At 38.6% G+C, this 12,181-nt stretch overlaps 1 long non-coding RNA gene across 1 annotated transcript in view; it reads right to left on the bottom strand.

Moving 5' to 3' along the window:
* Positions 1-340: 340 nt before the first annotated feature.
* LOC140844820 (uncharacterized) overlaps positions 341-12,181 on the bottom strand; it is a 510,376-nt gene continuing 498,535 nt past the window's right edge. Inside the window, exon 6 of the long non-coding RNA XR_012123316.1 lies at positions 341-474. This is a non-coding gene — a long non-coding RNA (uncharacterized lncRNA). The remainder of the gene's footprint in view (positions 475-12,181) is intronic.

The following is a 12,181-nucleotide window of genomic DNA, read 5'->3' as shown; positions in this document are numbered from 1 at the left end:
GGTTTACTTCGTATTATTTCTCAGGTACCAAAATTCAATGGTGTGGACGGTGGTGGTTAGATGCACATTATAGTAACCCCTTCCCCCAAGGCCCCCTCAGTGGATGCCTGAAACTGGGGATAGTACCAAACCCTACATACACAGTTTTTTCCCCATATATATATATATATATATATACACTTATAACAAAGTGTAATCATAAAAGGCACAGTAAGAGATTAACAACAGTAACTAATAAAACAGAAGAACTATAACAACACACTGTAATAGCAGTTATGTAAATATATAACTCAAAATATCTTAATGTGGGTTACTCACCCTTCTTGTGATGTGAGATGATGAAACGCCTGCCTGCAGAGATGAAGTGAGGAGGATGACGCGGACACTGTGACGGAGCGCCGGGCGACTGCTGACCTTCCGACCCTACCTCAGCGGAGGGGTATCTGATTCCGGAACTTGCTTGGCCACAGGTAACTGAAACCACAGAAGAGGAAATCACAGGTTAAGGGGTGACTACTGCATATTTAGAGCTAAGCTTAAAATCTTGCAAACCGATGAAGTGATTTAAGACACAAAAACATACCTATAATCAGCTTTAAAGAATCTGTGAATCTTTAAAAATCATAAAAATTTCAAAATGTAATTATATGTACATAAATCCAAAAATTTCCTTTGTTTTCTAATATTAATTCTAGTTGGCCAATCTTCTGTGTAAAGGTATAAATTATTAACTTGTTTGGAAAAACATCAGAAACAAATTATCTATAGAGATTTCATTTGGTATAAATATGATTAGTGAGATTTTAGGTATCCAAAAATAAATAAATACTTTCCAGATATAAGCATAAATTGTGGCTTAATTCCATTTTTATGTTATATGCTTACATGAAGGAAAACCATTATGAAGTATTTAAACACAGGAATTTTGCTCCACAATTTTAGTAATATATATTCTAACCTGAATATCTGAACAGCTTTTGTGAGTTGAACTGACATACATACATATATATATATATATACCTCAGTAACTAGTGACTGTTTCAAACTGATTCAGATAAAAATAAAGCTTGCATTTTCATTTAGGAAGTCTGAAAACCAAATTTGAAAAATCTGGAGTACAGTGCATCATCAAATATTTTGTTTGAGAGCAAATTTATCTTCTGGGAAAATATTCATACCTCGTAAGTGTAGGGAGGAAAAGATTACACACAGTGACTTTGGGTCTGTTAACTGTAACTTCCCTTCAATTGCAAGGTAGATGCACATTTATACGGGAAGAACATAGGTTTGGTTCAATGAGAATGGAAAACTAAAGTATCTCATTGAAAAGATTCAACTGAAGAGGAGCTGATTGCTTTTGTGATAACTCCTGCTAGTGGGAAAGAACGAAAATGTTTCAGACTTGTAGCCTTTAAAACCCTCTAGGTTTCCTTAAGGATAAGCGAGGTGGAAAATCTTTGAGTACAACAATATTTTAAAGGTCCGTGAGTCCAACCTCTTCCATTAGGCGGGAAGTTCTACAGTCTACCAGACAGTGATCTTTTGTTATATTTGACAGTGCTAGAATTTTCTCTCTATGCCTCTCATTCTTTATGCTCTCCGTCCTCCTTTCCCTCCGAGGCTTGGAGATCTTAGTTACCATTTTCCAGATAATCTCTATCTAGTTTCCCAGAAAGGCACATCGAACTGAACACAATATTCCAAATATGCTCACGCCAATGCAGAGGGGATGGCAGTGCCGCCCTAAATAAGAGCATTATTTTCTGGGGAGGCACAGAATTGTAACTGGATTAATTTTAACAGGTATACCTTTGGCATCACAATGAAGTTATCTTTTATTAACCTCCTGCAACCTGTACTTGTGTAATTAAATTGAAATGGAAATGCAGGACTTTCTTTTTGTTCTAATTCTAGGTCATCTTGTTTGCATATAAAAAATTTCATAAACGTGTTGTCTTTTTCTCGTCCAGATTGTACCTACCAGACAAGATCAACAAAGAACAGCAACTGGAGAGTTTGTGCCAGACTGACATTAATCCTATAGTTAACACTCTTAGTCATGAGAACTGGTATGACTGTCTCTCATCTTTGATAATAAGATTATTAATTAATGCATTCAACAAATATTATTGTAGGCCTACTTTGCTAGCAACAGTGATAGTTGTTTTTGCAGCAATATAAAAAACAGACTAATCACCTGTGGAATTTACAAAAGGTTAGCAAATAAATGCCTCATAAACTATAACATATGTAATATTTATAGCATTCATCTCACCTACCAGTTTACTATTCCCACTAAAGGAGAAAGAGGTTAGTTTAATATGACATATTCTTACTCAATTCTTTCTTAACTTGCATAAAATTCTCTCTTCAATTACATTTTCTGAAAAAATCAATATCAATTTCACCAGCACCTACTTTCGTGGCTTTGACTATTTGGGCATCTCTTTCTATCTCCCAATCACCATTACTCTTCCTTTGTGAAATGTCTACATAAAATTAATTTCTTGGATTGATCTTGCGAGGTCATCATAAATTCAGCCTGCAACTTCCTTTGAAAACAATATTCAAATGCAGTTATGTTTCCCTAGTCAGTTCACTCGTTTTACACAGTTGCCATTAATGTTCTCTTTTCACCTCAAACCTAATCTGCCTCTGTTCTTTGTCAGCCCTTAATTCTTGGGGTAAACAGAAGCCATAAACTGGGCAGTCTTTGCAACCCAACAGACAGAATTTCCTGGGTGTCTTTCTTCCCAGAGACCTTATTGCAGCTATTCTTTGTCTCTCCTATATTTTCAGTATTTTTTCAAATTCTTAAACAAGCTCAAGTCTCTCCACGTTAATTTTTCTTTTTTGAAACAGCTACTCTCCTGCTTCTGTGTTGATCCTCACACTAAACTTCTTTCCTTTCTCTTCTGCAACCTTGCACAGTCCACCTTCTGCTCCAAGATGCCATGAAGCTGTTACCCTATGGCTACAACTGACCTCCTTGCCACTTCACCTGCTAAACAACTTTCATTCTCATTTCTATGAATAAAGAATCTCTTCTCCTAACAATATGATCTTTTTGAAACATTCTCTTTATTTTACAACCCACTGTGCATTTTTGGCTTTCCTCCTAAACATCGGACCTTTTCTTTCCAGTCTGCCTGTGGGTACCTCTTCCTGAAACAAAACTATAATTAATGGCAAGCTTAGGGTTCCCCTCTCAGTTTACATTCTTGCTTTGACATCTTTATATAGTCCTGAAAAATATTTAAATCAGTAGTCTATATGTTTGCCGTGAACTTTTAAATATTATCATGAACTGCCTGGCATATTTCCATGTGGGTATCACTTAGAAGCTTCAAATTCAACATGTTCAACACTGAGCTCATTATCTCAGCTGGGCTCCTCTCTGCTCCACACTCACAACTGCCCCACCTCTTCAGTTCTATTTCAGTGGAACATAACACCATTCAATAGAAATCTTGGAACCATTTTTGACTGCTGTGTCATTCCAAGCTTGCTGTATATCCAAGCAAACATTATGTTGTGTCAGTTCTGTCTCATAGTTCTTGAATGTTGATATTTGGTCATTCTAGCTCATCAAATCTTACTTATATTTTTGCAATGACCTCTTGGTTAGCCTCCTTCCCTTCAGCCCTTTTCTTCCTCCTTTCTCTTCAGTGAAGCCAGAGCTTTCTGTAAAATGTGCATCTGATTTGATCATTTTCTTGCATAGGCTTTCCATGAATTTTTGTTATGCTAGGATAAAAATTCAAATTCATTGATATGACTTATAAAGCAAAGATTGGAGATGGAAATACTAGAATGGGTTCAGACAAGGAGATGGTGAACTTAAGGTATTCCAACATTTAAATAAAATTTACCTTTACTTGTCTTCATGTGAATACCTTAGAGCATCTGATCCCACTGTCAAACCATTCTCAGAAAACGATCTTATATTAGTAATTGTACTACGGAGGGAACTTAAACCAATGTTATATCTGTCCCAGAGATGATTGGTTTTTTTTTTGAGAGGGCATCTCTCATATTTATTGATCAAATGGTTGTTAACAACAATAAAATTCTGTATAGGGGAGTCAATGCTCCAATGCGCAATGCACAATCAATCCATCTCAAGCCTAACCCTCATCAGTCTTCAATCTTCTGAAGCATAACGAACAAGTTCTTACATGGTGAACGAATTCTTACATAGTGAATAAGTTATTATATGGTGAACAGTACAAGGGCAGTCATCACAGAAACTTTCAGTTTTGATCACGCATTATGAACTACAAACAATCAGGTCAAATATGAATATTCGTTTGATATTTATACTTGATTTATATGTGAATCCCACATTTCTCCCTTTATTATTATTATTATTTTTATTTTTAATAAAATGCTGAAGTGGTAGGTAGATGCAAGATAAAGGTAGAAAACAAAGTTTAGTGTTGTAAGAGAGCAATTGTAGATGATCAGGTGTGTGCCTGTAGACTATGTGCTAATCCGAGCTAGACAAGTGCAATAAAACATCCATGGGTGCAGAAGCTTTCTCTCATAACAGGGGGAGTGAGGTTCTAAGCTTCACCACTGTTGTTCCCCGATTTCTCACCTGATAGCCCCCCTGCGACTGTGCCTGTTTTAGGTTGTTCCTCCCTTGAGGAATCTTACCCGTCTCTGGCTAATCAGTCACCTTCCGGGGCCATACAGGGACATGTAAAGTTGGTAAGTGAGAAAGAAGCTATATTGTTTGAAAAGGTTAGCTTTTTACTTCTTTGCAGATTTATGCCCTGTGGCTTCTATGCCCGGACTTGTCTCTTTACCACCTGGAGGAATTTATGATGCTCGGTAAATTCGATGTGAGGCACGAGTTCTATTAAGGGTTGTAATTAGGAAGGAAGAAGAAAAGCTTTAGAGGTAGCAGATGGAAGAAAACATGGGAAGATTGATTATTTCTTTGACATATCTTCTTGTAGAGTAACTTAAGCATGTATAGGTTTTAAATTACTAATTAAATTGCACACACACATTAACATAATAGGAATACAGTTACATAACCAAAGCAGATCTATAATTACCAGCCATCTCCAGTGAAGCCAAGAAACCCAGTTAGGCACCCAAGGCATTTGTGAAAATTTGTCTATGATATGATGGATATTGTCCAAATGTACTTGAACACTCTGGGAGAAATCAGACAAATTAAAAGAACCCATTCCTGGGAACTGTTCACATCCCATAAGTTCTTTTAACAGTAGATAGTCTGTAGTTGTAAGATTTTGGAGCGTTACAACTTGCACTTCTCCTAATTCTTGGTTGAGTTCCAACAGTATAGATCCAGTCAAATTTGTTGTTTTACTGTATGTACAGGTCAGCTTAGATATCTCCTTCTTCATTCCAATGGCAAGTACAGGAACCAGTGGGATGAATGCAGCTACAACTGCAGCATCGCCTGGATCTTTGTTGAGCATTTTTGATGATCATCTCCTGGTATGACTCTTCCAGAGAGTGCTGATTTTGGAAGTTCTTCTTCATATCGTATCTTAGTTCATTTTCTGGGTAGCCAAAATTGGCTTTGATCCTCTGTATAAACACAAACAGACCCTTTGCCCACACTTTGATATGCCGTTTATACCATTGTGTAGAACTCATTGGAGGTCACCACACAGGAACTGCTTTTTTTTATTTTACTTATTTTTTTAAGAGAACGTAATATTATCAGAAAAGTGTACCTCCATAGCCGATCATCTGACACCCTTTAAGTAATCAAAATTAAGGATATTTAAAGCATGCATTAATCGTTGATTTACAGGTAGTTTTATCCTATCAGGGAGTAATCCCCCTTCTCTTTCTTTTTTTTTTGTTATCTTTAATCTACACTTACATGAAGAATATTATGTTTACTAGGTTCTACCCTATACCAGGTCCCCCTATGAACCCCTTTACAGTCACTGTCCATCAGCATAGCAAAATGTTGTAGAATCACTACTTGTCTTCTCTGTGTTGTACAGCCCTCCCCTTTCTCCCACCCCCCCTTTATGCTGCTAATCTTAATACCCCTCTTCTTCTCCCCCCCGGTTATCCCTCCCTACCAACCCATCCTCCCCAGTCCCTTTCCCTTTGGTACCTGTTAGTCCATTCTTGGGTTCTGTGATTCCGATGCTGTTTCGTTCCTTCAGTTTTTCCCTTGTTCTTATACTCCACAGATGAGTGAAATCATTTGGTATTTCTCTTTCTCTGCTTGGCTTATTTCACTGAGCATAATACCCTCCAGGTCCATCCATGTTGCTGCAAATGGTAGGATTTGCCCTCTTCTTATGGCTGAGTAGTATTCCATTGTGTGTATGTACCACATCTTCTTTATCCATTCATCTACCGATGGACATTTAGGTTGCTTCCAATTCTTGGCTATTGTAAATAGTGCTGCAATAAACATAGGGGTGCATCTGTCTTTCTCAAACTTGATCGCTGCGTTCTTAGGCTAAATTCCTAGGAGTGGAATTCCTGGGTCAAATGGTAGGTCTCTTTTGAGCATTTTGATGAACCTCCATACTGCTTTCCACAATGGTTGAATTAATTTACATGCCCACCAGCAGTGTAGAAGGGTTCCCCTTTCTCCACAGCCTCGCCAATACTTGTTGTTGTTTGTCTTTTGGATGGCAGCCATCCTTACTGGTGTGAGGTGATACCTCATTGTAGTTTTAATTTGCATTTCCCTGATAATTAGTGATGTGGAGCATCTTTTCATGTGTCTCTTGGCCATCTGTATTTCTTTTTTGGAGAACTGTCTGTTCAGTTCCTCTGCCCATTTTTTAGTTGGATTATTTGATTTTTGTTTGTTGAGGCGTGTGAGCTCTTTATATAGTTTGAACGTCAAGCCTTTATTGGATCTGTTATTTACAAATATATTCTCCCATACTGTAGGGTTCCTTTTTGTTCTAATGATGGTGTTTTTTGCTGTACAGAAGTTTTTCAGCTTAATATACTCCGCCTTGTTCAGTTTTGCTGTTGTTTTCCTTGCCCGGAGAGATATGTTCAAGAAGAGGTCACTCATGTTTATGTCTAAGAGGTTTTTGCCTATGTTTTTTTCCAAGAGTTTAATGGTTTCATGACTTACATTCAGGTCTTTGATCCATTTTGAATTTACTTTTGTATATGGGGTTAGACAATGGTCCAGTTTCATTCTCCTACATATAGCTGTCCAGTTTTGCCAGCACCATCAGTTGAAAAGACTGTCATTTCCCCATTGTATGTTCATGGCTTCTTTATCAAATATTAATTGACCATATATGTCTGGATTAATGTCTGGATCCTCTAGTCTGTTCCACTGGTCTGTGGCTCTGTTCTTGTGCCAGTACCAAATTGTCTTGATTACTGTGGCTTTGTAGTAGAGCTTGAAGTTGGGGAGTGAGATCCCCCATACTTTCTTCTTCTTTCTCAGGATTGCTTTGGCTATTTGGGGTCTTTGGTGTTTCCATATGAATTTTTGAATTATTTGTTACAGTTCATTGAAGAATGTTGCTGGTAATTTGATAGGGATTGCATCAAATCTGTATATTGCTTTGGACAGCATGGCCATTTTGACAATATTGATTCTTCCTAGCCATGAGCATGGGATGAGTTTCAATTTGTTAGTGTCCCCTTTAATTTCACGTAAGAGTGACTTGTAGTTTTCAGAGTATAGGTCTTTCACTTCTTTGCTTAGGTTTATTCCTAGGTATTTTATTGTTTTTGATGCAATTGTGAATGGAATTGTTTTCCTGATTTCTCTTTCTATTAGTTCAGTGTTAGTGTATAGGAAAGCTACAGATTTCTGTGTGTTAATTTTGTATCCTGCAACTTTGCTGTATTCCGATATCAGTTCTAGTAGTTTTGGAGTGTAGTCTTTAGGGTTTTTTATGTACCATATAATATCATCTGTAAATAGTGACATTTTAACTTCTTCTTTACCAATCTGGATTCCTTGTATTTCTTTGTTCTGTCTGATTGCCGTGGCTAGGACCTCTAGTACTATGTTAAATAACAGTGGGGAGAATGGGCATCCCTGCCTAGTTCCCGATCTCAGAGGAAAAGCTTTCAGCTTCTCGCTGTTCAGTATAATGTTGGCTGTGGGTTTATGATATATGGCCGTTATTATGTTGGGGTACTTGCCCTCTATTCCCATTTTGCGGAGAGTTTATATCATGAATGGATATTGAATTTTGTCAAATGCTTTTTCAGCATCTATGGAGATGATCATGTGGTTTTTGTCTTTCTTTTTGTTGATGTGGTGGATGATGTTAATGGATTTTCAAATGTTGTACCATCCTTGCATCCCTGGGATGAATCCCACTTGGTCATGGTATATGATCCTTTTGATGTATTTTTGAATTTGGTTTGCTAATATTTTATTGAGTATTTTTGCATCTACATTCATCAGGGATATTAGTCTGTAATTTTCTTTTTTGGTGGAGTCTCTGCCTGGTTTTGGTATTAGGGTGATGTTGGCTTCATAGAATGAGTTTGGGAGTATTCCCTCCTCTTCTGTTTTTTGGAAAACTTTAAGGAGAATGGGTATTATGTCTTCTCTGTGTGTCTGATAGAATTCCGAGGTAAATCCATCGGGCCTGGGTGCTTTGTTCTTGGGTAGTTTTTTGATTACCGTTTCAATTTCTTTGCTCGTAATTGATTTGTTTAACTTCTGTGTTTCTTCCTTGGTCAGTCTTGAAAGGTTGTATTTTTCTAGGAAGTTGTCCATTTCTTCTAGGTTTTCCAGCTTGTTGGCCTATAGGTTTTCATAGTAGTCTTTAATAATTCTTTGTATTTCTGTGGAGTCTGTCGTGATTTTTCCATTCTCATTTCTGATTCTGTTGATTTGTGTTGATTCTCTTTTTCTCTTAATAAGTTTGGCTAGTGGCTTATCTATTTTGTTTATTTTCTCAAAGAACCAGCTCTTGGTATCGTTGATTTTTGCTATTGTTTTATTCTTCTCAATTTTGTTTATTTCTTCTCTGATCTTTATTATGTCCCTCCTTCTGCTGACTTTAGGCCTCATTTGTTCTTCTTTTTCCAGTTTCGATAATTGTGATGTTAGACTATTCATTTGGGATTGTTTTTCCTTCTTCAAGTGTGCCTGGATCACTATATACTTTCCTCTTAGGACTGCTTTCGCTGCGTCCCACAGACGTTAGGGCTTTGTGTTGTTGTCATTTGTTTCTATATATTCCTTGATTTCTATTTTAATTTGTTCATTGATCCATTGATTATTTAGAAGTATTCTGTTAAGCCTCCATGTGTTTGTGAGCCTTTTTGTTTTCTTTGTAGAATTTATTTCTACTTTTATACCTTTGTGGTCTGAAAAGTTGGTTGGTAGAATTTCAGTCTTTTGGATTTTGCTGAGGCTCTTTTTGTGGCTAGTATGTGGTCTATTCTGGAGAAAGTTCCATGTGCACTTGAGAAGAATGTATATCCTGTTGCTTTTGGATGTAGAGTTCTATAGATGTCTATTAGGTCCAACTGTTCTAGTGTGCTGTTCAGTGCCTGTGTGTCCTTACTTATTTTCTGCCCGGTGGATCTATCCTTTGGGGTGAGTGGTGTGTTGAAGTCTAAAATGAATGCATTGCAGTCTATTTCCCTCTTTAGTTCTGTTAGTATTTGCTTCACATATGCTGGTGCTCCTGTGTTGGGTGCATGTATATTTAGAACGGTTATATCCTCTTGTTGGACTGAGCCCTTTATCATTATGTAGTATCCTTCTTTATCTCTTGTTACTTTCTTTGTTTTGAAGTCTATTTTGTCTGATATTAGTACTGCAACCCCTGCTTTCTTCTCACTGTTGTTTGCCTGAAATATGTTTTTCCATCTCTTGACTTTTAGTCTGTTCCTGTCTTTGGGCTTGAGGTGAGTTTTTGTAAGCCGCATATAGATGGATCTTGCTTTTTAATCCATTCTATTACTCTGTGTCTTTTGATTGGTGCATTAAGTCCATTTACATTTAGGGTGACTATTGAGAGATATGTACTTATTGCCATTGCAGGCTTTAGATTCATGGTTACCAAAGGTTCAAGGTTAGCTTCTTTAGTATCTTACTGCCTAACTTAGCTCGCTTATTGAGCTGTTATATACACTGTCTGGAGATTCTTTTCTTCTCTCCCTTCTTATTCCTCCTCCTCCATTCTTCATATGTTGTGTATTTTGTTCTGTGCTCTTTTTAGGAGTGCTCCCATCTAGAGCAGTCCCTGTAAGATGCCCTGTAGAGGTGGTTTGTGGGAAGCAAATTCCCTCAGCTTTTGCTTGTCTGGGAATTGTTTAATCCCGCCATCATATTTAAATGATAGTCGTGCTGGATACAGTATCCTTGGTTCAAGGCCCTTCTGTTTCATTGCATTAAATATATCATGCCATTCTCTTCTGGCCTGTAGGGTTTCTGTCAAGAAGCTGATGTTAGCCTGATGGGTTTTCCTTTATAGGTGACCTTTTTCTCTCTAGCTGCCTTTAAAACTCTTTCCTTGTCCTTGATCCTTGCCATTTTAATTATTATGTGTCTTGGTGTTGTCCTCCTTGGATCCTTTCTGTTGTGGGTTCTGTGTATTTCCATGGTCTGTTCAATTATTTCCTCCCCCATTTTGGGGAAGTTTTCAGCAATTATTTCTTCCAAGATACTTTCCGTCCCTTTTCCTCTCTCTTCTTCTTCTGGTAACCCTATAATACAGATATTTTTCCTTTTGGATTGGTCACACAGTTCTCTTAATATTGTTTCATTCCTGGAGATCCTTTTATCTCTCTCTATGTCAGCTTCTATGCATTCCTGTTCTCTGGTTTCAATTCTATCAATGGCCTCTTGTATCTAATCCATTCTGCTTATAAATCCTTCTGGAGTTTATTTCATTTCTGTAGTCTCCTTTCTGGCATCTGTGATCTCCCTCCAGACTTCATCCCATTTGTCTTGCGTATTTCTCTGTATCTCTGTCAGCATGTTTATGATTTTTATTTTGAATTCTTTGTCAGGAAGACTGGTTAGGTCTGTCTCCTTCTCTGGTGTCTCTGTCATCTTGGTTTGCCTGTAATTTTGTCTTTTCATGGTGATAGGAATAGTTTGCAGAGCTGGGACTAGTGACAGCTGGAGGAATTTCCCTTCTTGTTGGTTTGTGGCCTTACTCTCCTCAGAGAATAGTGAACTCTAATGGCTTGTTCTGGGTAGCTGCGCGCAGACAGGGTTTCTGCTTCCTGCCTGGCTTCTATGGAGTTTATCTCCGCTGTTGCTTTGGGCATGGTCTGGCTCAGGCAGCTGCTCCAAAGTGGTGGAGTTGAATTGGAGGGGGAGCAGCCGGGAGGCTATTTATCTCAGTAAGGGGTCTCCATGCTCCCTGCAGCCCAGGGGATTAGAGTGCCCAGAGATCCCCAGATTCCCTACCTCTGGACTAAGTGTCCCACCCTGCCCCTTTAAGACTTCCAAAAAGCACCAGCCAAAACAAAACAACGTCCACAAAAAAAAAAAAGATGGCCTCTCGCTTTTCTTTTTTTCTCCAGCGCCGGTCTCCGATACCCGCTCGCCTGTCTTGCTGCCTTGTTTCCCTAGTATTGGGGTCCCTGTCCCTTTAAGACTTCCAAAAAGCACTCACCATAACAAAACAACAACAATAACAGAAAAAAAAAGATGGCCGCTCGCTTTTCTTTTGTCCTCTGGCACCGGCCTCTGGTACCCTCTCACTGTTCTTGCTGCCCTGTTTCCCTAGTATCCACGGTCCTGCGCATGCACTGTGTCTGCACTCTGGTGCGGGTGGCTGGGGCTGGGTGTTCAGCTGTCCTGGGTCCCTCTTCCTCCCCGCTCCAACTCCTCTCCTCCCGCCGGGAGCTGGGGGGAGAGGCGCTCGGGACCCGCGGGGCTGGGGCTTGTATCTTACCCCCTTTGCGAGGCGCTGGGTTCTCACAGGTGTGGATGTGGTCTGGATGTTATCCTGTGTCCTCTGGTCTTTATTCTAGGAAGAGTTGTCTTTGTTATATTTTCGTAGATATATGTCGTTTTGGGAGATTTCCGCTGCTCTACTCACACCGCCATCTTCTAGAAACACTCCGAGAGGATTGTTTTTTAGCCATCTCTGTCACTTGAAGATAGACATTTTCTTTTGGAAGGAGTCCTTCCAATATTCATGAAATCACATTACATTGCTTTAGGAATAGAAAGTGGACTAACATGACTAAGTGACTAATGTGAACC

The sequence above is a fragment of the Manis javanica genome, chromosome 12, assembly GCF_040802235.1.
Source record: "Manis javanica isolate MJ-LG chromosome 12, MJ_LKY, whole genome shotgun sequence".
Taxonomy (NCBI): Eukaryota; Metazoa; Chordata; class Mammalia; order Pholidota; family Manidae; genus Manis; species Manis javanica.
Note: the sequence above shows the minus strand (reverse complement) of the source record. Positions and strands in the feature narration are given on the sequence as shown.